Consider the following 20,223-nt stretch of genomic DNA (forward strand, 5'->3'; position numbering starts at 1 on the left):
ACACAAGAGTTGTTAATACATTTGAAATGCCACTATCCAGCAACTGTGTTGAGCATTTTGATGCTCTATTTTTCAGAAAATCTGCCGATCCACGTCAGATTCTATTTCTGACTGCTTGCGGCAAGAAGACTTCTGAATGTGTCCCAAAGCAGTGGCTATCAGTGTGAATCTCAACAAATGCAACAACACCATGTCATATGAAGCAAAGGAAGCACACCTCTAAGGAGCGATTCTGATTGCTATTCGTATACATGTTGATACATCAGGAAAAACATTTCTGAAACTGGCACAACAAGGACATAAAATGCCTTCCTGCAAATTAAGCTTACCAACGATACTTGTCAGGGTGGCTTTTTTGCTTGAAGATTTTAGGCCACCGGATTTGCATGCCACAATGGGATGTCTGGAGAATGTCGGAGAAAATGCAAAGCTCTTTCCTAATAAAAGCAGCGTTTCCTTTGTGGGGAGTTGAACATATTGTTTGGCAGAAACATTGCAGGAGATTTGGTTTTGGACAAGAGGACTTGTAGCCATCTTGCAGAAGTTTCCATTCAGTTGATAGCATGCTGCTGAACTAATCTGAGTTCTACTAGGAGAAGGCATGCATATTAATTAAGGCAACAGGAAAGGGAACTCCTAAAGGTTTTATTCTAAAGCCTTGCTTTAGATGTGACTTGAAAGAGTCAAGCAAGATCTCAAACACCCCAGATGGGACTCGAACCCACAATCCCTGGCTTAGGAGGCCAGTGCCTTATCAATTAGGCCACTGGGGCTTTCGCGAGATGACAGCAAAGACTTTTTTTTCTTTCAGAAGGCATCCGTTCTCTTACTTTACAAGGTAAGGGTGGCAAAATCTTTGTTTTTATTTTCCCTTGTAAACTTGCTACAGAATTGCAAGCGGTTTGAGCTACAAAGTCAGAAGAATGAGTTTTCTGAAAGAGAAAAGCCATGTCGCAGCTCTCCACACCTCTTTTCATCAAGTAGAAGGCGCACATTTTCTTTATCTGTTCTGGTCCACAATTTAAAGAATGTGGTCAGTGTAACAGAAAGACAGCTCATTCAAGCACCCTTGAGGAAAGAACCTTGAGTTTCTTTGGGCGCTTATTGCCCTGTTGTAAAGTTCTCAGGCCATAGGGTGCAAGTGCAGATTACATTTTCCATGAATAAAGGCAAAAAGCAAGAAACTGCATGCTCCAGGTGAGGCTCGAACTCACAACCTCGGCATTGCTCAACAGATACTGCCATATAAGTACCGCGCGCTGACCGATTGCGCCACTGGAGGACAGAAGCCATCACGGAAATCCATCACCCATGTCTCCTTGGTTTCAAATAGGCCTTCAAGTGATCCGAAACCTAAAATCGTGCTTATCCCAGACAAAAGAGAATATTTTTTCTCTCATAGCAAGAAATGGTAGCATATAAGTACTCCTAGAAAAAAAAAAACACCGCCAAATCCACTTGACTGGAGCTCAAGGACAGTATTTAAAAAATAAAAGTAGAACTTTTTTGAAAGAAAAAATGATATTGCAACTGCTATCGTGACGTGTTAGGGATATATTCATGCATGTTTGAAAAGTTACTAAATATCCACTGTAAAGCAAGAAGTGGCAGGTAATACCAAGTACCTTTGGATCAAGGTCCGTTTGTGGGTAAACCCAGATAAAACACAAGAGTTGTTAATACATTTGAAATGCCACTATCCAGCAACTGTGTTGAGCATTTTGATGCTCTATTTTTCAGAAAATCTGCCGATCCACGTCAGATTCTATTTCTGACTGCTTGCGGCAAGAAGACTTCTGAATGTGTCCCAAAGCAGTGGCTATCAGTGTGAATCTCAACAAATGCAACAACACCATGTCATATGAAGCAAAGGAAGCACACCTCTAAGGAGCGATTCTGATTGCTATTCGTATACATGTTGATACATCAGGAAAAACATTTCTGAAACTGGCACAACAAGGACATAAAATGCCTTCCTGCAAATTAAGCTTACCAACGATACTTGTCAGGGTGGCTTTTTTGCTTGAAGATTTTAGGCCACCGGATTTGCATGCCACAATGGGATGTCTGGAGAATGTCGGAGAAAATGCAAAGCTCTTTCCTAATAAAAGCAGCGTTTCCTTTGTGGGGAGTTGAACATATTGTTTGGCAGAAACATTGCAGGAGATTTGGTTTTGGACAAGAGGACTTGTAGCCATCTTGCAGAAGTTTCCATTCAGTTGATAGCATGCTGCTGAACTAATCTGAGTTCTACTAGGAGAAGGCACGCATATTAATTAAGGCAACAGGAAAGGGAACTCCTAAAGGTTTTATTCTAAAGCCTTGCTTTAGATGTGACTTGAAAGAGTCAAGCAAGATCTCAAACACCCCAGATGGGACTCGAACCCACAATCCCTGGCTTAGGAGGCCAGTGCCTTATCCATTAGGCCACTGGGGCTTTCGCTAGATGACAGCAAAGACTTTTTTTTTCTTTCAGAAGGCATCCGTTCTCTTACTTTACAAGGTAAGGGTGGCAAAATCTTTGTTTTTATTTTCCCTTGTAAACTAGCTACAGAATTGCAAGCGGTTTGAGCTACAAAGTCAGAAGAATGAGTTTTCTGAAAGAGAAAAGCCATGTCGCAGCTCTCCACACCTCTTTTCATCAAGTAGAAGGCGCACATTTTCTTTATCTGTTCTGGTCCACAATTTAAAGAATGTGGTCAGTGTAACAGAAAGACAGCTCATTCAAGCACCCTTGAGGAAAGAACCTTGAGTTTCTTTGGGCGCTTATTGCCCTGTTGTAAAGTTCTCAGGCCATAGGGTGCAAGTGCAGATTACATTTTCCATGAATAAAGGCAAAAAGCAAGAAACTGCATGCTGCAGGTGAGGCTCGAACGCACAACCTCGGCATTGCTCAACAGATACTGCCATATAAGTACCGCGCGCTGACCGATTGCGCCACTGGAGCACAGAAGCCATCACGGAAATCCATCACCCATGTCTCCTTGGTTTCAAATAGGCCTTCAAGTGATCCGAAACCTAAAATCGTGCTTATCCCAGACAAAAGAGAATATTTTTTCTCTCATAGCAAGAAATGGTAGCATATAAGTACTCCTAGAAAAAAAAAAAACACCGCCAAATCCACTTGACTGGAGCTCAAGGACAGTATTTAAAAAATAAAAGTAGAACTTTTTTGAAAGAAAAAATGATATTGCAACTGCTATCGTGACGTGTTAGGGATATATTCATGCATGTTTGAAAAGTTACTAAATATCCACTGTAAAGCAAGAAGTGGCAGGTAATACCAAGTACCTTTGGATCAAGGTCCGTTTGTGGGTAAACCCAGATAAAACACAAGAGTTGTTAATACATTTGAAATGCCACTATCCAGCAACTGTGTTGAGCATTTTGATGCTCTATTTTTCAGAAAATCTGCCGATCCACGTCAGATTCTATTTCTGACTGCTTGCGGCAAGAAGACTTCTGAATGTGTCCCAAAGCAGTGGCTATCAGTGTGAATCTCAACAAATGCAACAACACCATGTCATATGAAGCAAAGGAAGCACACCTCTAAGGAGCGATTCTGATTGCTATTCGTATACATGTTGATACATCAGGAAAAACATTTCTGAAACTGGCACAACAAGGACATAAAATGCCTTCCTGCAAATTAAGCTTACCAACGATACTTGTCAGGGTGGCTTTTTTGCTTGAAGATTTTAGGCCACCGGATTTGCATGCCACAATGGGATGTGTGGAGAATGTCGGAGAAAATGCAAAGCTCTTTCCTAATAAAAGCAGCGTTTCCTTTGTGGGGAGTTGAACATATTGTTTGGCAGAAACATTGCAGGAGATTTGGTTTTGGACAAGAGGACTTGTAGCCATCTTGCAGAAGTTTCCATTCAGTTGATAGCATGCTGCTGAACTAATCTGAGTTCTACTAGGAGAAGGCACGCATATTAATTAAGGCAACAGGAAAGGGAAGTCCTAAAGGTTTTATTCTAAAGCCTTGCTTTAGATGTGACTTGAAAGAGTCAAGCAAGATCTCAAACACCCCAGATGGGACTCGAACCCACAATCCCTGGCTTAGGAGGCCAGTGCCTTATCCATTAGGCCACTGGGGCTTTCGCTAGATGACAGCAAAGACTTTTTTTTTCTTTCAGAAGGCATCCGTTCTCTTACTTTACAAGGTAAGGGTGGCAAAATCTTTGTTTTTATTTTCCCTTGTAAACTTGCTACAGAATTGCAAGCGGTTTGAGCTACAAAGTCAGAAGAATGAGTTTTCTGAAAGAGAAAAGCCATGTCGCAACTCTCCACACCTCTTTTCATCAAGTAGAAGGCGCACATTTTCTTTATCTGTTCTGGTCCACAATTTAAAGAATGTGGTCAGTGTAACAGAAAGACAGCTCATTCAAGCACCCTTGAGGAAAGAACCTTGAGTTTCTTTGGGCGCTTATTGCCCTGTTGTAAAGTTCTCAGGCCATAGGGTGCAAGTGCAGATTACATTTTCCATGAATAAAGGCAAAAAGCAAGAAACTGCATGCTCCAGGTGAGGCTCAAACTCACAACCTCGGCATTGCTCAACAGATACTGCCATATAAGTACCGCGCGCTGACCGATTGCGCCACTGGAGCACAGAAGCCATCACGGAAATCCATCACCCATGTCTCCTTGGTTTCAAATAGGCCTTCAAGTGATCCGAAACCTAAAATCGTGCTTATCCCAGACAAAAGAGAATATTTTTTCTCTCATAGCAAGAAATGGTAGCATATAAGTACTCCTAGAAAAAAAAAAAAACACCGCCAAATCCACTTGACTGGAGCTCAAGGACAGTATTTAAAAAATAAAAGTAGAACTTTTTTGAAAGAAAAAATGATATTGCAACTGCTATCGTGACGTGTTAGGGATATATTCATGCATGTTTGAAAAGTTACTAAATATCCACTGTAAAGCAAGAAGTGGCAGGTAATACCAAGTACCTTTGGATCAAGGTCCGTTTGTGGGTAAACCCAGATAAAACACAAGAGTTGTTAATACATTTGAAATGCCACTATCCAGCAACTGTGTTGAGCATTTTGATGCTCTATTTTTCAGAAAATCTGCCGATCCACGTCAGATTCTATTTCTGACTGCTTGCGGCAAGAAGACTTCTGAATGTGTCCCAAAGCAGTGGCTATCAGTGTGAATCTCAACAAATGCAACAACACCATGTCATATGAAGCAAAGGAAGCACACCTCTAAGGAGCGATTCTGATTGCTATTCGTATACATGTTGATACATCAGGAAAAACATTTCTGAAACTGGCACAACAAGGACATAAAATGCCTTCCTGCAAATTAAGCTTACCAACGATACTTGTCAGGGTGGCTTTTTTGCTTGAAGATTTTAGGCCACCGGATTTGCATGCCACAATGGGATGTCTGGAGAATGTCGGAGAAAATGCAAAGCTCTTTCCTAATAAAAGCAGCGTTTCCTTTGTGGGGAGTTGAACATATTGTTTGGCAGAAACATTGCAGGAGATTTGGTTTTGGACAAGAGGACTTGTAGCCATCTTGCAGAAGTTTCCATTCAGTTGATAGCATGCTGCTGAACTAATCTGAGTTCTACTAGGAGAAGGCATGCATATTAATTAAGGCAACAGGAAAGGGAACTCCTAAAGGTTTTATTCTAAAGCCTTGCTTTAGATGTGACTTGAAAGAGTCAAGCAAGATCTCAAACACCCCAGATGGGACTCGAACCCACAATCCCTGGCTTAGGAGGCCAGTGCCTTATCAATTAGGCCACTGGGGCTTTCGCGAGATGACAGCAAAGACTTTTTTTTCTTTCAGAAGGCATCCGTTCTCTTACTTTACAAGGTAAGGGTGGCAAAATCTTTGTTTTTATTTTCCCTTGTAAACTTGCTACAGAATTGCAAGCGGTTTGAGCTACAAAGTCAGAAGAATGAGTTTTCTGAAAGAGAAAAGCCATGTCGCAGCTCTCCACACCTCTTTTCATCAAGTAGAAGGCGCACATTTTCTTTATCTGTTCTGGTCCACAATTTAAAGAATGTGGTCAGTGTAACAGAAAGACAGCTCATTCAAGCACCCTTGAGGAAAGAACCTTGAGTTTCTTTGGGCGCTTATTGCCCTGTTGTAAAGTTCTCAGGCCATAGGGTGCAAGTGCAGATTACATTTTCCATGAATAAAGGCAAAAAGCAAGAAACTGCATGCTCCAGGTGAGGCTCGAACTCACAACCTCGGCATTGCTCAACAGATACTGCCATATAAGTACCGCGCGCTGACCGATTGCGCCACTGGAGGACAGAAGCCATCACGGAAATCCATCACCCATGTCTCCTTGGTTTCAAATAGGCCTTCAAGTGATCCGAAACCTAAAATCGTGCTTATCCCAGACAAAAGAGAATATTTTTTCTCTCATAGCAAGAAATGGTAGCATATAAGTACTCCTAGAAAAAAAAAAACACCGCCAAATCCACTTGACTGGAGCTCAAGGACAGTATTTAAAAAATAAAAGTAGAACTTTTTTGAAAGAAAAAATGATATTGCAACTGCTATCGTGACGTGTTAGGGATATATTCATGCATGTTTGAAAAGTTACTAAATATCCACTGTAAAGCAAGAAGTGGCAGGTAATACCAAGTACCTTTGGATCAAGGTCCGTTTGTGGGTAAACCCAGATAAAACACAAGAGTTGTTAATACATTTGAAATGCCACTATCCAGCAACTGTGTTGAGCATTTTGATGCTCTATTTTTCAGAAAATCTGCCGATCCACGTCAGATTCTATTTCTGACTGCTTGCGGCAAGAAGACTTCTGAATGTGTCCCAAAGCAGTGGCTATCAGTGTGAATCTCAACAAATGCAACAACACCATGTCATATGAAGCAAAGGAAGCACACCTCTAAGGAGCGATTCTGATTGCTATTCGTATACATGTTGATACATCAGGAAAAACATTTCTGAAACTGGCACAACAAGGACATAAAATGCCTTCCTGCAAATTAAGCTTACCAACGATACTTGTCAGGGTGGCTTTTTTGCTTGAAGATTTTAGGCCACCGGATTTGCATGCCACAATGGGATGTCTGGAGAATGTCGGAGAAAATGCAAAGCTCTTTCCTAATAAAAGCAGCGTTTCCTTTGTGGGGAGTTGAACATATTGTTTGGCAGAAACATTGCAGGAGATTTGGTTTTGGACAAGAGGACTTGTAGCCATCTTGCAGAAGTTTCCATTCAGTTGATAGCATGCTGCTGAACTAATCTGAGTTCTACTAGGAGAAGGCACGCATATTAATTAAGGCAACAGGAAAGGGAACTCCTAAAGGTTTTATTCTAAAGCCTTGCTTTAGATGTGACTTGAAAGAGTCAAGCAAGATCTCAAACACCCCAGATGGGACTCGAACCCACAATCCCTGGCTTAGGAGGCCAGTGCCTTATCCATTAGGCCACTGGGGCTTTCGCTAGATGACAGCAAAGACTTTTTTTTTCTTTCAGAAGGCATCCGTTCTCTTACTTTACAAGGTAAGGGTGGCAAAATCTTTGTTTTTATTTTCCCTTGTAAACTAGCTACAGAATTGCAAGCGGTTTGAGCTACAAAGTCAGAAGAATGAGTTTTCTGAAAGAGAAAAGCCATGTCGCAGCTCTCCACACCTCTTTTCATCAAGTAGAAGGCGCACATTTTCTTTATCTGTTCTGGTCCACAATTTAAAGAATGTGGTCAGTGTAACAGAAAGACAGCTCATTCAAGCACCCTTGAGGAAAGAACCTTGAGTTTCTTTGGGCGCTTATTGCCCTGTTGTAAAGTTCTCAGGCCATAGGGTGCAAGTGCAGATTACATTTTCCATGAATAAAGGCAAAAAGCAAGAAACTGCATGCTGCAGGTGAGGCTCGAACGCACAACCTCGGCATTGCTCAACAGATACTGCCATATAAGTACCGCGCGCTGACCGATTGCGCCACTGGAGCACAGAAGCCATCACGGAAATCCATCACCCATGTCTCCTTGGTTTCAAATAGGCCTTCAAGTGATCCGAAACCTAAAATCGTGCTTATCCCAGACAAAAGAGAATATTTTTTCTCTCATAGCAAGAAATGGTAGCATATAAGTACTCCTAGAAAAAAAAAAAACACCGCCAAATCCACTTGACTGGAGCTCAAGGACAGTATTTAAAAAATAAAAGTAGAACTTTTTTGAAAGAAAAAATGATATTGCAACTGCTATCGTGACGTGTTAGGGATATATTCATGCATGTTTGAAAAGTTACTAAATATCCACTGTAAAGCAAGAAGTGGCAGGTAATACCAAGTACCTTTGGATCAAGGTCCGTTTGTGGGTAAACCCAGATAAAACACAAGAGTTGTTAATACATTTGAAATGCCACTATCCAGCAACTGTGTTGAGCATTTTGATGCTCTATTTTTCAGAAAATCTGCCGATCCACGTCAGATTCTATTTCTGACTGCTTGCGGCAAGAAGACTTCTGAATGTGTCCCAAAGCAGTGGCTATCAGTGTGAATCTCAACAAATGCAACAACACCATGTCATATGAAGCAAAGGAAGCACACCTCTAAGGAGCGATTCTGATTGCTATTCGTATACATGTTGATACATCAGGAAAAACATTTCTGAAACTGGCACAACAAGGACATAAAATGCCTTCCTGCAAATTAAGCTTACCAACGATACTTGTCAGGGTGGCTTTTTTGCTTGAAGATTTTAGGCCACCGGATTTGCATGCCACAATGGGATGTCTGGAGAATGTCGGAGAAAATGCAAAGCTCTTTCCTAATAAAAGCAGCGTTTCCTTTGTGGGGAGTTGAACATATTGTTTGGCAGAAACATTGCAGGAGATTTGGTTTTGGACAAGAGGACTTGTAGCCATCTTGCAGAAGTTTCCATTCAGTTGATAGCATGCTGCTGAACTAATCTGAGTTCTACTAGGAGAAGGCATGCATATTAATTAAGGCAACAGGAAAGGGAACTCCTAAAGGTTTTATTCTAAAGCCTTGCTTTAGATGTGACTTGAAAGAGTCAAGCAAGATCTCAAACACCCCAGATGGGACTCGAACCCACAATCCCTGGCTTAGGAGGCCAGTGCCTTATCAATTAGGCCACTGGGGCTTTCGCGAGATGACAGCAAAGACTTTTTTTTCTTTCAGAAGGCATCCGTTCTCTTACTTTACAAGGTAAGGGTGGCAAAATCTTTGTTTTTATTTTCCCTTGTAAACTTGCTACAGAATTGCAAGCGGTTTGAGCTACAAAGTCAGAAGAATGAGTTTTCTGAAAGAGAAAAGCCATGTCGCAGCTCTCCACACCTCTTTTCATCAAGTAGAAGGCGCACATTTTCTTTATCTGTTCTGGTCCACAATTTAAAGAATGTGGTCAGTGTAACAGAAAGACAGCTCATTCAAGCACCCTTGAGGAAAGAACCTTGAGTTTCTTTGGGCGCTTATTGCCCTGTTGTAAAGTTGTCAGGCCATAGGGTGCAAGTGCAGATTACATTTTCCATGAATAAAGGCAAAAAGCAAGAAACTGCATGCTCCAGGTGAGGCTCGAACTCACAACCTCGGCATTGCTCAACAGATACTGCCATATAAGTACCGCGCGCTGACCGATTGCGCCACTGGAGCACAGAAGCCATCACGGAAATCCATCACCCATGTCTCCTTGGTTTCAAATAGGCCTTCAAGTGATCCGAAACCTAAAATCGTGCTTATCCCAGACAAAAGAGAATATTTTTTCTCTCATAGCAAGAAATGGTAGCATATAAGTACTCCTAGAAAAAAAAAAAAACACCGCCAAATCCACTTGACTGGAGCTCAAGGACAGTATTTAAAAAATAAAAGTAGAACTTTTTTGAAAGAAAAAATGATATTGCAACTGCTATCGTGACGTGTTAGGGATATATTCATGCATGTTTGAAAAGTTACTAAATATCCACTGTAAAGCAAGAAGTGGCAGGTAATACCAAGTACCTTTGGATCAAGGTCCGTTTGTGGGTAAACCCAGATAAAACACAAGAGTTGTTAATACATTTGAAATGCCACTATCCAGCAACTGTGTTGAGCATTTTGATGCTCTATTTTTCAGAAAATCTGCCGATCCACGTCAGATTCTATTTCTGACTGCTTGCGGCAAGAAGACTTCTGAATGTGTCCCAAAGCAGTGGCTATCAGTGTGAATCTCAACAAATGCAACAACACCATGTCATATGAAGCAAAGGAAGCACACCTCTAAGGAGCGATTCTGATTGCTATTCGTATACATGTTGATACATCAGGAAAAACATTTCTGAAACTGGCACAACAAGGACATAAAATGCCTTCCTGCAAATTAAGCTTACCAACGATACTTGTCAGGGTGGCTTTTTTGCTTGAAGATTTTAGGCCACCGGATTTGCATGCCACAATGGGATGTCTGGAGAATGTCGGAGAAAATGCAAAGCTCTTTCCTAATAAAAGCAGCGTTTCCTTTGTGGGGAGTTGAACATATTGTTTGGCAGAAACATTGCAGGAGATTTGGTTTTGGACAAGAGGACTTGTAGCCATCTTGCAGAAGTTTCCATTCAGTTGATAGCATGCTGCTGAACTAATCTGAGTTCTACTAGGAGAAGGCATGCATATTAATTAAGGCAACAGGAAAGGGAAGTCCTAAAGGTTTTATTCTAAAGCCTTGCTTTAGATGTGACTTGAAAGAGTCAAGCAAGATCTCAAACACCCCAGATGGGACTCGAACCCACAGTCCCTGGCTTAGGAGGCCAGTGCCTTATCCATTAGGCCACTGGGGCTTTCGCTAGATGACAGCAAAGACTTTTTTTTTCTTTCAGAAGGCATCCGTTCTCTTACTTTACAAGGTAAGGGTGGCAAAATCTTTGTTTTTATTTTCCCTTGTAAACTTGCTACAGAATTGCAAGCGGTTTGAGCTACAAAGTCAGAAGAATGAGTTTTCTGAAAGAGAAAAGCCATGTCGCAGCTCTCCACACCTCTTTTCATCAAGTAGAAGGCGCACATTTTCTTTATCTGTTCTGGTCCACAATTTAAAGAATGTGGTCAGTGTAACAGAAAGACAGCTCATTCAAGCACCCTTGAGGAAAGAACCTTGAGTTTCTTTGGGCGCTTATTGCCCTGTTGTAAAGTTCTCAGGCCATAGGGTGCAAGTGCAGATTACATTTTCCATGAATAAAGGCAAAAAGCAAGAAACTGCATGCTCCAGGTGAGGCTCAAACTCACAACCTCGGCATTGCTCAACAGATACTGCCATATAAGTACCGCGCGCTGACCGATTGCGCCACTGGAGCACAGAAGCCATCACGGAAATCCATCACCCATGTCTCCTTGGTTTCAAATAGGCCTTCAAGTGATCCGAAACCTAAAATCGTGCTTATCCCAGACAAAAGAGAATATTTTTTCTCTCATAGCAAGAAATGGTAGCATATAAGTACTCCTAGAAAAAAAAAAAAACACCGCCAAATCCACTTGACTGGAGCTCAAGGACAGTATTTAAAAAATAAAAGTAGAACTTTTTTGAAAGAAAAAATGATATTGCAACTGCTATCGTGACGTGTTAGGGATATATTCATGCATGTTTGAAAAGTTACTAAATATCCACTGTAAAGCAAGAAGTGGCAGGTAATACCAAGTACCTTTGGATCAAGGTCCGTTTGTGGGTAAACCCAGATAAAACACAAGAGTTGTTAATACATTTGAAATGCCACTATCCAGCAACTGTGTTGAGCATTTTGATGCTCTATTTTTCAGAAAATCTGCCGATCCACGTCAGATTCTATTTCTGACTGCTTGCGGCAAGAAGACTTCTGAATGTGTCCCAAAGCAGTGGCTATCAGTGTGAATCTCAACAAATGCAACAACACCATGTCATATGAAGCAAAGGAAGCACACCTCTAAGGAGCGATTCTGATTGCTATTCGTATACATGTTGATACATCAGGAAAAACATTTCTGAAACTGGCACAACAAGGACATAAAATGCCTTCCTGCAAATTAAGCTTACCAACGATACTTGTCAGGGTGGCTTTTTTGCTTGAAGATTTTAGGCCACCGGATTTGCATGCCACAATGGGATGTCTGGAGAATGTCGGAGAAAATGCAAAGCTCTTTCCTAATAAAAGCAGCGTTTCCTTTGTGGGGAGTTGAACATATTGTTTGGCAGAAACATTGCAGGAGATTTGGTTTTGGACAAGAGGACTTGTAGCCATCTTGCAGAAGTTTTCATTCAGTTGATAGCATGCTGCTGAACTAATCTGAGTTCTACTAGGAGAAGGCACGCATATTAATTAAGGCAACAGGAAAGGGAACTCCTAAAGGTTTTATTCTAAAGCCTTGCTTTAGATGTGACTTGAAAGAGTCAAGCAAGATCTCAAACACCCCAGATGGGACTCGAACCCACAATCCCTGGCTTAGGAGGCCAGTGCCTTATCCATTAGGCCACTGGGGCTTTCGCTAGATGACAGCAAAGACTTTTTTTTTCTTTCAGAAGGCATCCGTTCTCTTACTTTACAAGGTAAGGGTGGCAAAATCTTTGTTTTTATTTTCCCTTGTAAACTTGCTACAGAATTGCAAGCGGTTTGAGCTACAAAGTCAGAAGAATGAGTTTTCTGAAAGAGAAAAGCCATGTCGCAGCTCTCCACACCTCTTTTCATCAAGTAGAAGGCGCACATTTTCTTTATCTGTTCTGGTCCACAATTTAAAGAATGTGGTCAGTGTAACAGAAAGACAGCTCATTCAAGCACCCTTGAGGAAAGAACCTTGAGTTTCTTTGGGCGCTTATTGCCCTGTTGTAAAGTTCTCAGGCCATAGGGTGCAAGTGCAGATTACATTTTCCATGAATAAAGGCAAAAAGCAAGAAACTGCATGCTCCAGGTGAGGCTCGAACTCACAACCTCGGCATTGCTCAACAGATACTGCCATATAAGTACCGCGCGCTGACCGATTGCGCCACTGGAGCACAGAAGCCATCACGGAAATCCATCACCCATGTCTCCTTGGTTTCAAATAGGCCTTCAAGTGATCCGAAACCTAAAATCGTGCTTATCCCAGACAAAAGAGAATATTTTTTCTCTCATAGCAAGAAATGGTAGCATATAAGTACTCCTAGAAAAAAAAAAACACCGCCAAATCCACTTGACTGGAGCTCAAGGACAGTATTTAAAAAATAAAAGTAGAACTTTTTTGAAAGAAAAAATGATATTGCAACTGCTATCGTGACGTGTTAGGGATATATTCATGCATGTTTGAAAAGTTACTAAATATCCACTGTAAAGCAAGAAGTGGCAGGTAATACCAAGTACCTTTGGATCAAGGTCCGTTTGTGGGTAAACCCAGATAAAACACAAGAGTTGTTAATACATTTGAAATGCCACTATCCAGCAACTGTGTTGAGCATTTTGATGCTCTATTTTTCAGAAAATCTGCCGATCCACGTCAGAATCTATTTCTGACTGCTTGCGGCAAGAAGACTTCTGAATGTGTCCCAAAGCAGTGGCTATCAGTGTGAATCTCAACAAATGCAACAACACCATGTCATATGAAGCAAAGGAAGCACACCTCTAAGGAGCGATTCTGATTGCTATTCGTATACATGTTGATACATCAGGAAAAACATTTCTGAAACTGGCACAAAAAGGACATAAAATGCCTTCCTGCAAATTAAGCTTACCAACGATACTTGTCAGGGTGGCTTTTTTGCTTGAAGATTTTAGGCCACCGGATTTGCATGCCACAATGGGATGTCTGGAGAATGTCGGAGAAAATGCAAAGCTCTTTCCTAATAAAAGCAGCGTTTCCTTTGTTTGGAGTTGAACATATTGTTTGGCAGAAACATTGCAGGAGATTTGGTTTTGGACAAGAGGACTTGTAGCCATCTTGCAGAAGTTTCCATTCAGTTGATAGCATGCTGCTGAACTAATCTGAGTTCTACTAGGAGAAGGCACGCATATTAATTAAGGCAACAGGAAAGGGAAGTCCTAAAGGTTTTATTCTAAAGCCTTGCTTTAGATGTGACTTGAAAGAGTCAAGCAAGATCTCAAACACCCCAGATGGGACTCGAACCCACAATCCCTGGCTTAGGAGGCCAGTGCCTTATCCATTAGGCCACTGGGGCTTTCGCTAGATGACAGCAAAGACTTTTTTTTTCTTTCAGAAGGCATCCGTTCTCTTACTTTACAAGGTAAGGGTGGCAAAATCTTTGTTTTTATTTTCCCTTGTAAACTTGCTACAGAATTGCAAGCGGTTTGAGCTACAAAGTCAGAAGAATGAGTTTTCTGAAAGAGAAAAGCCATGTCGCAGCTCTCCACACCTCTTTTCATCAAGTAGAAGGCGCACATTTTCTTTATCTGTTCTGGTCCACAATTTAAAGAATGTGGTCAGTGTAACAGAAAGACAGCTCATTCAAGCACCCTTGAGGAAAGAACCTTGAGTTTCTTTGGGCGCTTATTGCCCTGTTGTAAAGTTCTCAGGCCATAGGGTGCAAGTGCAGATTACATTTTCCATGAATAAAGGCAAAAAGCAAGAAACTGCATGCTCCAGGTGAGGCTCGAACTCACAACCTCGGCATTGCTCAACAGATACTGCCATATAAGTACCGCGCGCTGACCGATTGCGCCACTGGAGCACAGAAGCCATCACGGAAATCCATCACCCATGTCTCCTTGGTTTCAAATAGGCCTTCAAGTGATCCGAAACCTAAAATCGTGCTTATCCCAGACAAAAGAGAATATTTTTTCTCTCATAGCAAGAAATGGTAGCATATAAGTACTCCTAGAAAAAAAAAAAACACCGCCAAATCCACTTGACTGGAGCTCAAGGACAGTATTTAAAAAATAAAAGTAGAACTTTTTTGAAAGAAAAAATGATATTGCAACTGCTATCGTGACGTGTTAGGGATATATTCATGCATGTTTGAAAAGTTACTAAATATCCACTGTAAAGCAAGAAGTGGCAGGTAATACCAAGTACCTTTGGATCAAGGTCCGTTTGTGGGTAAACCCAGATAAAACACAAGAGTTGTTAATACATTTGAAATGCCACTATCCAGCAACTGTGTTGAGCATTTTGATGCTCTATTTTTCAGAAAATCTGCCGATCCACGTCAGATTCTATTTCTGACTGCTTGCGGCAAGAAGACTTCTGAATGTGTCCCAAAGCAGTGGCTATCAGTGTGAATCTCAACAAATGCAACAACACCATGTCATATGAAGCAAAGGAAGCACACCTCTAAGGAGCGATTCTGATTGCTATTCGTATACATGTTGATACATCAGGAAAAACATTTCTGAAACTGGCACAACAAGGACATAAAATGCCTTCCTGCAAATTAAGCTTACCAACGATACTTGTCAGGGTGGCTTTTTTGCTTGAAGATTTTAGGCCACCGGATTTGCATGCCACAATGGGATGTGTGGAGAATGTCGGAGAAAATGCAAAGCTCTTTCCTAATAAAAGCAGCGTTTCCTTTGTGGGGAGTTGAACATATTGTTTGGCAGAAACATTGCAGGAGATTTGGTTTTGGACAAGAGGACTTGTAGCCATCTTGCAGAAGTTTCCATTCAGTTGATAGCATGCTGCTGAACTAATCTGAGTTCTACTAGGAGAAGGCACGCATATTAATTAAGGCAACAGGAAAGGGAACTCCTAAAGGTTTTATTCTAAAGCCTTGCTTTAGATGTGACTTGAAAGAGTCAAGCAAGATCTCAAACACCCCAGATGGGACTCGAACCCACAATCCCTGGCTTAGGAGGCCAGTGCCTTATCCATTAGGCCACTGGGGCTTTCGCTAGATGACAGCAAAGACTTTTTTTTTCTTTCAGAAGGCATCCGTTCTCTTACTTTACAAGGTAAGGGTGGCAAAATCTTTGTTTTTATTTTCCCTTGTAAACTTGCTACAGAATTGCAAGCGGTTTGAGCTACAAAGTCAGAAGAATGAGTTTTCTGAAAGAGAAAAGCCATGTCGCAGCTCTCCACACCTCTTTTCATCAAGTAGAAGGCGCACATTTTCTTTATCTGTTCTGGTCCACAATTTAAAGAATGTGGTCAGTGTAACAGAAAGACAGCTCATTCAAGCACCCTTGAGGAAAGAACCTTGAGTTTCTTTGGGCGCTTATTGCCCTGTTGTAAAGTTCTCAGGCCATAGGGTGCAAGTGCAGATTACATTTTCCATGAATAAAGGCAAAAAGCAAGAAACTGCATGCTCCAGGTGAGGCTCGAACTCACAACCTCGGCATTGCTCAACAGATACTGCCATATAAGTACCGCGCGCTGACCGATTGCGCCACTGGAGCACAGAAGCCATCACGGAAATCCATCACCCATGTCTCCTTGGTTTCAAATAGGCCTTCAAGTGATCCGAAACCTAAAATCGTGCTTATCCCAGACAAAAGAGAATATTTTTTCTCTCATAGCAAGAAATGGTAGCATATAAGTACTCCTAGAAAAAAAAAAAACACCGCCAAATCCACTTGACTGGAGCTCAAGGACAGTATTTAAAAAATAAAAGTAGAACTTTTTTGAAAGAAAAAATGATATTGCAACTGCTATCGTGACGTGTTAGGGATATATTCATGCATGTTTGAAAAGTTACTAAATATCCACTGTAAAGCAAGAAGTGGCAGGTAATACCAAGTACCTTTGGATCAAGGTCCGTTTGTGGGTAAACCCAGATAAAACACAAGAGTTGTTAATACATTTGAAATGCCACTATCCAGCAACTGTGTTGAGCATTTTGATGCTCTATTTTTCAGAAAATCTGCCGATCCACGTCAGATTCTATTTCTGACTGCTTGCGGCAAGAAGACTTCTGAATGTGTCCCAAAGCAGTGGCTATCAGTGTGAATCTCAACAAATGCAACAACACCATGTCATATGAAGCAAAGGAAGCACACCTCTAAGGAGCGATTCTGATTGCTATTCGTATACATGTTGATACATCAGGAAAAACATTTCTGAAACTGGCACAACAAGGACATAAAATGCCTTCCTGCAAATTAAGCTTACCAACGATACTTGTCAGGGTGGCTTTTTTGCTTGAAGATTTTAGGCCACCGGATTTGCATGCCACAATGGGATGTCTGGAGAATGTCGGAGAAAATGCAAAGCTCTTTCCTAATAAAAGCAGCGTTTCCTTTGTGGGGAGTTGAACATATTGTTTGGCAGAAACATTGCAGGAGATTTGGTTTTGGACAAGAGGACTTGTAGCCATCTTGCAGAAGTTTCCATTCAGTTGATAGCATGCTGCTGAACTAATCTGAGTTCTACTAGGAGAAGGCATGCATATTAATTAAGGCAACAGGAAAGGGAACTCCTAAAGGTTTTATTCTAAAGCCTTGCTTTAGATGTGACTTGAAAGAGTCAAGCAAGATCTCAAACACCCCAGATGGGACTCGAACCCACAATCCCTGGCTTAGGAGGCCAGTGCCTTATCAATTAGGCCACTGGGGCTTTCGCGAGATGACAGCAAAGACTTTTTTTTCTTTCAGAAGGCATCCGTTCTCTTACTTTACAAGGTAAGGGTGGCAAAATCTTTGTTTTTATTTTCCCTTGTAAACTTGCTACAGAATTGCAAGCGGTTTGAGCTACAAAGTCAGAAGAATGAGTTTTCTGAAAGAGAAAAGCCATGTCGCAGCTCTCCACACCTCTTTTCATCAAGTAGAAGGCGCACATTTTCTTTATCTGTTCTGGTCCACAATTTAAAGAATGTGGTCAGTGTAACAGAAAGACAGCTCATTCAAGCACCCTTGAGGAAAGAACCTTGAGTTTCTTTGGGCGCTTATTGCCCTGTTGTAAAGTTCTCAGGCCATAGGGTGCAAGTGCAGATTACATTTTCCATGAATAAAGGCAAAAAGCAAGAAACTGCATGCTCCAGGTGAGGCTCGAACTCACAACCTCGGCATTGCTCAACAGATACTGCCATATAAGTACCGCGCGCTGACCGATTGCGCCACTGGAGCACAGAAGCCATCACGGAAATCCATCACCCATGTCTCCTTGGTTTCAAATAGGCCTTCAAGTGATCCGAAACCTAAAATCGTGCTTATCCCAGACAAAAGAGAATATTTTTTCTCTCATAGCAAGAAATGGTAGCATATAAGTACTCCTAGAAAAAAAAAAAAACACCGCCAAATCCACTTGACTGGAGCTCAAGGACAGTATTTAAAAAATAAAAGTAGAACTTTTTTGAAAGAAAAAATGATATTGCAACTGCTATCGTGACGTGTTAGGGATATATTCATGCATGTTTGAAAAGTTACTAAATATCCACTGTAAAGCAAGAAGTGGCAGGTAATACCAAGTACCTTTGGATCAAGGTCCGTTTGTGGGTAAACCCAGATAAAACACAAGAGTTGTTAATACATTTGAAATGCCACTATCCAGCAACTGTGTTGAGCATTTTGATGCTCTATTTTTCAGAAAATCTGCCGATCCACGTCAGATTCTATTTCTGACTGCTTGCGGCAAGAAGACTTCTGAATGTGTCCCAAAGCAGTGGCTATCAGTGTGAATCTCAACAAATGCAACAACACCATGTCATATGAAGCAAAGGAAGCACACCTCTAAGGAGCGATTCTGATTGCTATTCGTATACATGTTGATACATCAGGAAAAACATTTCTGAAACTGGCACAACAAGGACATAAAATGCCTTCCTGCAAATTAAGCTTACCAACGATACTTGTCAGGGTGGCTTTTTTGCTTGAAGATTTTAGGCCACCGGATTTGCATGCCACAATGGGATGTCTGGAGAATGTCGGAGAAAATGCAAAGCTCTTTCCTAATAAAAGCAGCGTTTCCTTTGTGGGGAGTTGAACATATTGTTTGGCAGAAACATTGCAGGAGATTTGGTTTTGGACAAGAGGACTTGTAGCCATCTTGCAGAAGTTTCCATTCAGTTGATAGCATGCTGCTGAACTAATCTGAGTTCTACTAGGAGAAGGCATGCATATTAATTAAGGCAACAGGAAAGGGAAGTCCTAAAGGTTTTACTCTAAAGCCTTGCTTTAGATGTGACTTGAAAGAGTCAAGCAAGATCTCAAACACCCCAGATGGGACTCGAACCCACAGTCCCTGGCTTAGGAGGCCAGTGCCTTATCCATTAGGCCACTGGGGCTTTCGCTAGATGACAGCAAAGACTTTTTTTTTCTTTCAGAAGGCATCCGTTCTCTTACTTTACAAGGTAAGGGTGGCAAAATCTTTGTTTTTATTTTCCCTTGTAAACTTGCTACAGAATTGCAAGCGGTTTGAGCTACAAAGTCAGAAGAATGAGTTTTCTGAAAGAGAAAAGCCATGTCGCAACTCTCCACACCTCTTTTCATCAAGTAGAAGGCGCACATTTTCTTTATCTGTTCTGGTCCACAATTTAAAGAATGTGGTCAGTGTAACAGAAAGACAGCTCATTCAAGCACCCTTGAGGAAAGAACCTTGAGTTTCTTTGGGCGCTTATTGCCCTGTTGTAAAGTTCTCAGGCCATAGGGTGCAAGTGCAGATTACATTTTCCATGAATAAAGGCAAAAAGCAAGAAACTGCATGCTCCAGGTGAGGCTCAAACTCACAACCTCGGCATTGCTCAACAGATACTGCCATATAAGTACCGCGCGCTGACCGATTGCGCCACTGGAGCACAGAAGCCATCACGGAAATCCATCACCCATGTCTCCTTGGTTTCAAATAGGCCTTCAAGTGATCCGAAACCTAAAATCGTGCTTATCCCAGACAAAAGAGAATATTTTTTCTCTCATAGCAAGAAATGGTAGCATATAAGTACTCCTAGAAAAAAAAAAAAACACCGCCAAATCCACTTGACTGGAGCTCAAGGACAGTATTTAAAAAATAAAAGTAGAACTTTTTTGAAAGAAAAAATGATATTGCAACTGCTATCGTGACGTGTTAGGGATATATTCATGCATGTTTGAAAAGTTACTAAATATCCACTGTAAAGCAAGAAGTGGCAGGTAATACCAAGTACCTTTGGATCAAGGTCCGTTTGTGGGTAAACCCAGATAAAACACAAGAGTTGTTAATACATTTGAAATGCCACTATCCAGCAACTGTGTTGAGCATTTTGATGCTCTATTTTTCAGAAAATCTGCCGATCCACGTCAGATTCTATTTCTGACTGCTTGCGGCAAGAAGACTTCTGAATGTGTCCCAAAGCAGTGGCTATCAGTGTGAATCTCAACAAATGCAACAACACCATGTCATATGAAGCAAAGGAAGCACACCTCTAAGGAGCGATTC

At 41.4% G+C, this 20,223-nt stretch overlaps 17 non-coding genes across 17 annotated transcripts; all 17 read right to left on the reverse strand.

Annotated features, from left to right (window-relative positions):
- Positions 1-700: 700 nt before the first annotated feature.
- On the reverse strand, positions 701-773 carry TRNAR-CCU (transfer RNA arginine (anticodon CCU)). The gene has a single exon. It is a non-coding gene; the product is annotated as a tRNA-Arg (tRNA).
- A 1,591-nt stretch (positions 774-2,364) lies between these two features.
- Positions 2,365-2,437, reverse strand: TRNAR-CCU (transfer RNA arginine (anticodon CCU)). Its single transcript has one exon. It is a non-coding gene; the product is annotated as a tRNA-Arg (tRNA).
- Positions 2,438-4,030: 1,593 nt separating this feature from the next.
- Positions 4,031-4,103, reverse strand: TRNAR-CCU (transfer RNA arginine (anticodon CCU)). The gene has a single exon. It is a non-coding gene; the product is annotated as a tRNA-Arg (tRNA).
- Positions 4,104-5,697: 1,594 nt separating this feature from the next.
- Positions 5,698-5,770, reverse strand: TRNAR-CCU (transfer RNA arginine (anticodon CCU)). The gene has a single exon. It is a non-coding gene; the product is annotated as a tRNA-Arg (tRNA).
- A 1,591-nt stretch (positions 5,771-7,361) lies between these two features.
- On the reverse strand, positions 7,362-7,434 carry TRNAR-CCU (transfer RNA arginine (anticodon CCU)). Its single transcript has one exon. It is a non-coding gene; the product is annotated as a tRNA-Arg (tRNA).
- Positions 7,435-9,027: 1,593 nt separating this feature from the next.
- TRNAR-CCU (transfer RNA arginine (anticodon CCU)) lies at positions 9,028-9,100 on the reverse strand. Its single transcript has one exon. It is a non-coding gene; the product is annotated as a tRNA-Arg (tRNA).
- A 416-nt stretch (positions 9,101-9,516) lies between these two features.
- On the reverse strand, positions 9,517-9,609 carry TRNAI-UAU (transfer RNA isoleucine (anticodon UAU)). Its single transcript is given in 2 exon segments — positions 9,517-9,552; positions 9,572-9,609. It is a non-coding gene; the product is annotated as a tRNA-Ile (tRNA).
- Positions 9,610-10,693: 1,084 nt separating this feature from the next.
- TRNAR-CCU (transfer RNA arginine (anticodon CCU)) lies at positions 10,694-10,766 on the reverse strand. The gene has a single exon. It is a non-coding gene; the product is annotated as a tRNA-Arg (tRNA).
- A 1,594-nt stretch (positions 10,767-12,360) lies between these two features.
- TRNAR-CCU (transfer RNA arginine (anticodon CCU)) lies at positions 12,361-12,433 on the reverse strand. Its single transcript has one exon. It is a non-coding gene; the product is annotated as a tRNA-Arg (tRNA).
- A 417-nt stretch (positions 12,434-12,850) lies between these two features.
- TRNAI-UAU (transfer RNA isoleucine (anticodon UAU)) lies at positions 12,851-12,943 on the reverse strand. The gene is given in 2 exon segments: positions 12,851-12,886; positions 12,906-12,943. It is a non-coding gene; the product is annotated as a tRNA-Ile (tRNA).
- Positions 12,944-14,025: 1,082 nt separating this feature from the next.
- On the reverse strand, positions 14,026-14,098 carry TRNAR-CCU (transfer RNA arginine (anticodon CCU)). Its single transcript has one exon. It is a non-coding gene; the product is annotated as a tRNA-Arg (tRNA).
- Positions 14,099-14,515: 417 nt separating this feature from the next.
- Positions 14,516-14,608, reverse strand: TRNAI-UAU (transfer RNA isoleucine (anticodon UAU)). Its single transcript is given in 2 exon segments — positions 14,516-14,551; positions 14,571-14,608. It is a non-coding gene; the product is annotated as a tRNA-Ile (tRNA).
- Positions 14,609-15,691: 1,083 nt separating this feature from the next.
- TRNAR-CCU (transfer RNA arginine (anticodon CCU)) lies at positions 15,692-15,764 on the reverse strand. Its single transcript has one exon. It is a non-coding gene; the product is annotated as a tRNA-Arg (tRNA).
- A 417-nt stretch (positions 15,765-16,181) lies between these two features.
- On the reverse strand, positions 16,182-16,274 carry TRNAI-UAU (transfer RNA isoleucine (anticodon UAU)). Its single transcript is given in 2 exon segments — positions 16,182-16,217; positions 16,237-16,274. It is a non-coding gene; the product is annotated as a tRNA-Ile (tRNA).
- Positions 16,275-17,357: 1,083 nt separating this feature from the next.
- TRNAR-CCU (transfer RNA arginine (anticodon CCU)) lies at positions 17,358-17,430 on the reverse strand. Its single transcript has one exon. It is a non-coding gene; the product is annotated as a tRNA-Arg (tRNA).
- A 416-nt stretch (positions 17,431-17,846) lies between these two features.
- On the reverse strand, positions 17,847-17,939 carry TRNAI-UAU (transfer RNA isoleucine (anticodon UAU)). Its single transcript is given in 2 exon segments — positions 17,847-17,882; positions 17,902-17,939. It is a non-coding gene; the product is annotated as a tRNA-Ile (tRNA).
- A 1,084-nt stretch (positions 17,940-19,023) lies between these two features.
- On the reverse strand, positions 19,024-19,096 carry TRNAR-CCU (transfer RNA arginine (anticodon CCU)). The gene has a single exon. It is a non-coding gene; the product is annotated as a tRNA-Arg (tRNA).
- Positions 19,097-20,223: the final 1,127 nt, after the last annotated feature.

Source organism: Lithobates pipiens, unplaced genomic scaffold, assembly GCF_037356315.1.
Source record: "Lithobates pipiens isolate NorthernLeopardFrog02 unplaced genomic scaffold, aLitPip1_a1.2 Scaffold_8, whole genome shotgun sequence".
NCBI lineage: Eukaryota > Metazoa > Chordata > Amphibia > Anura > Ranidae > Lithobates > Lithobates pipiens.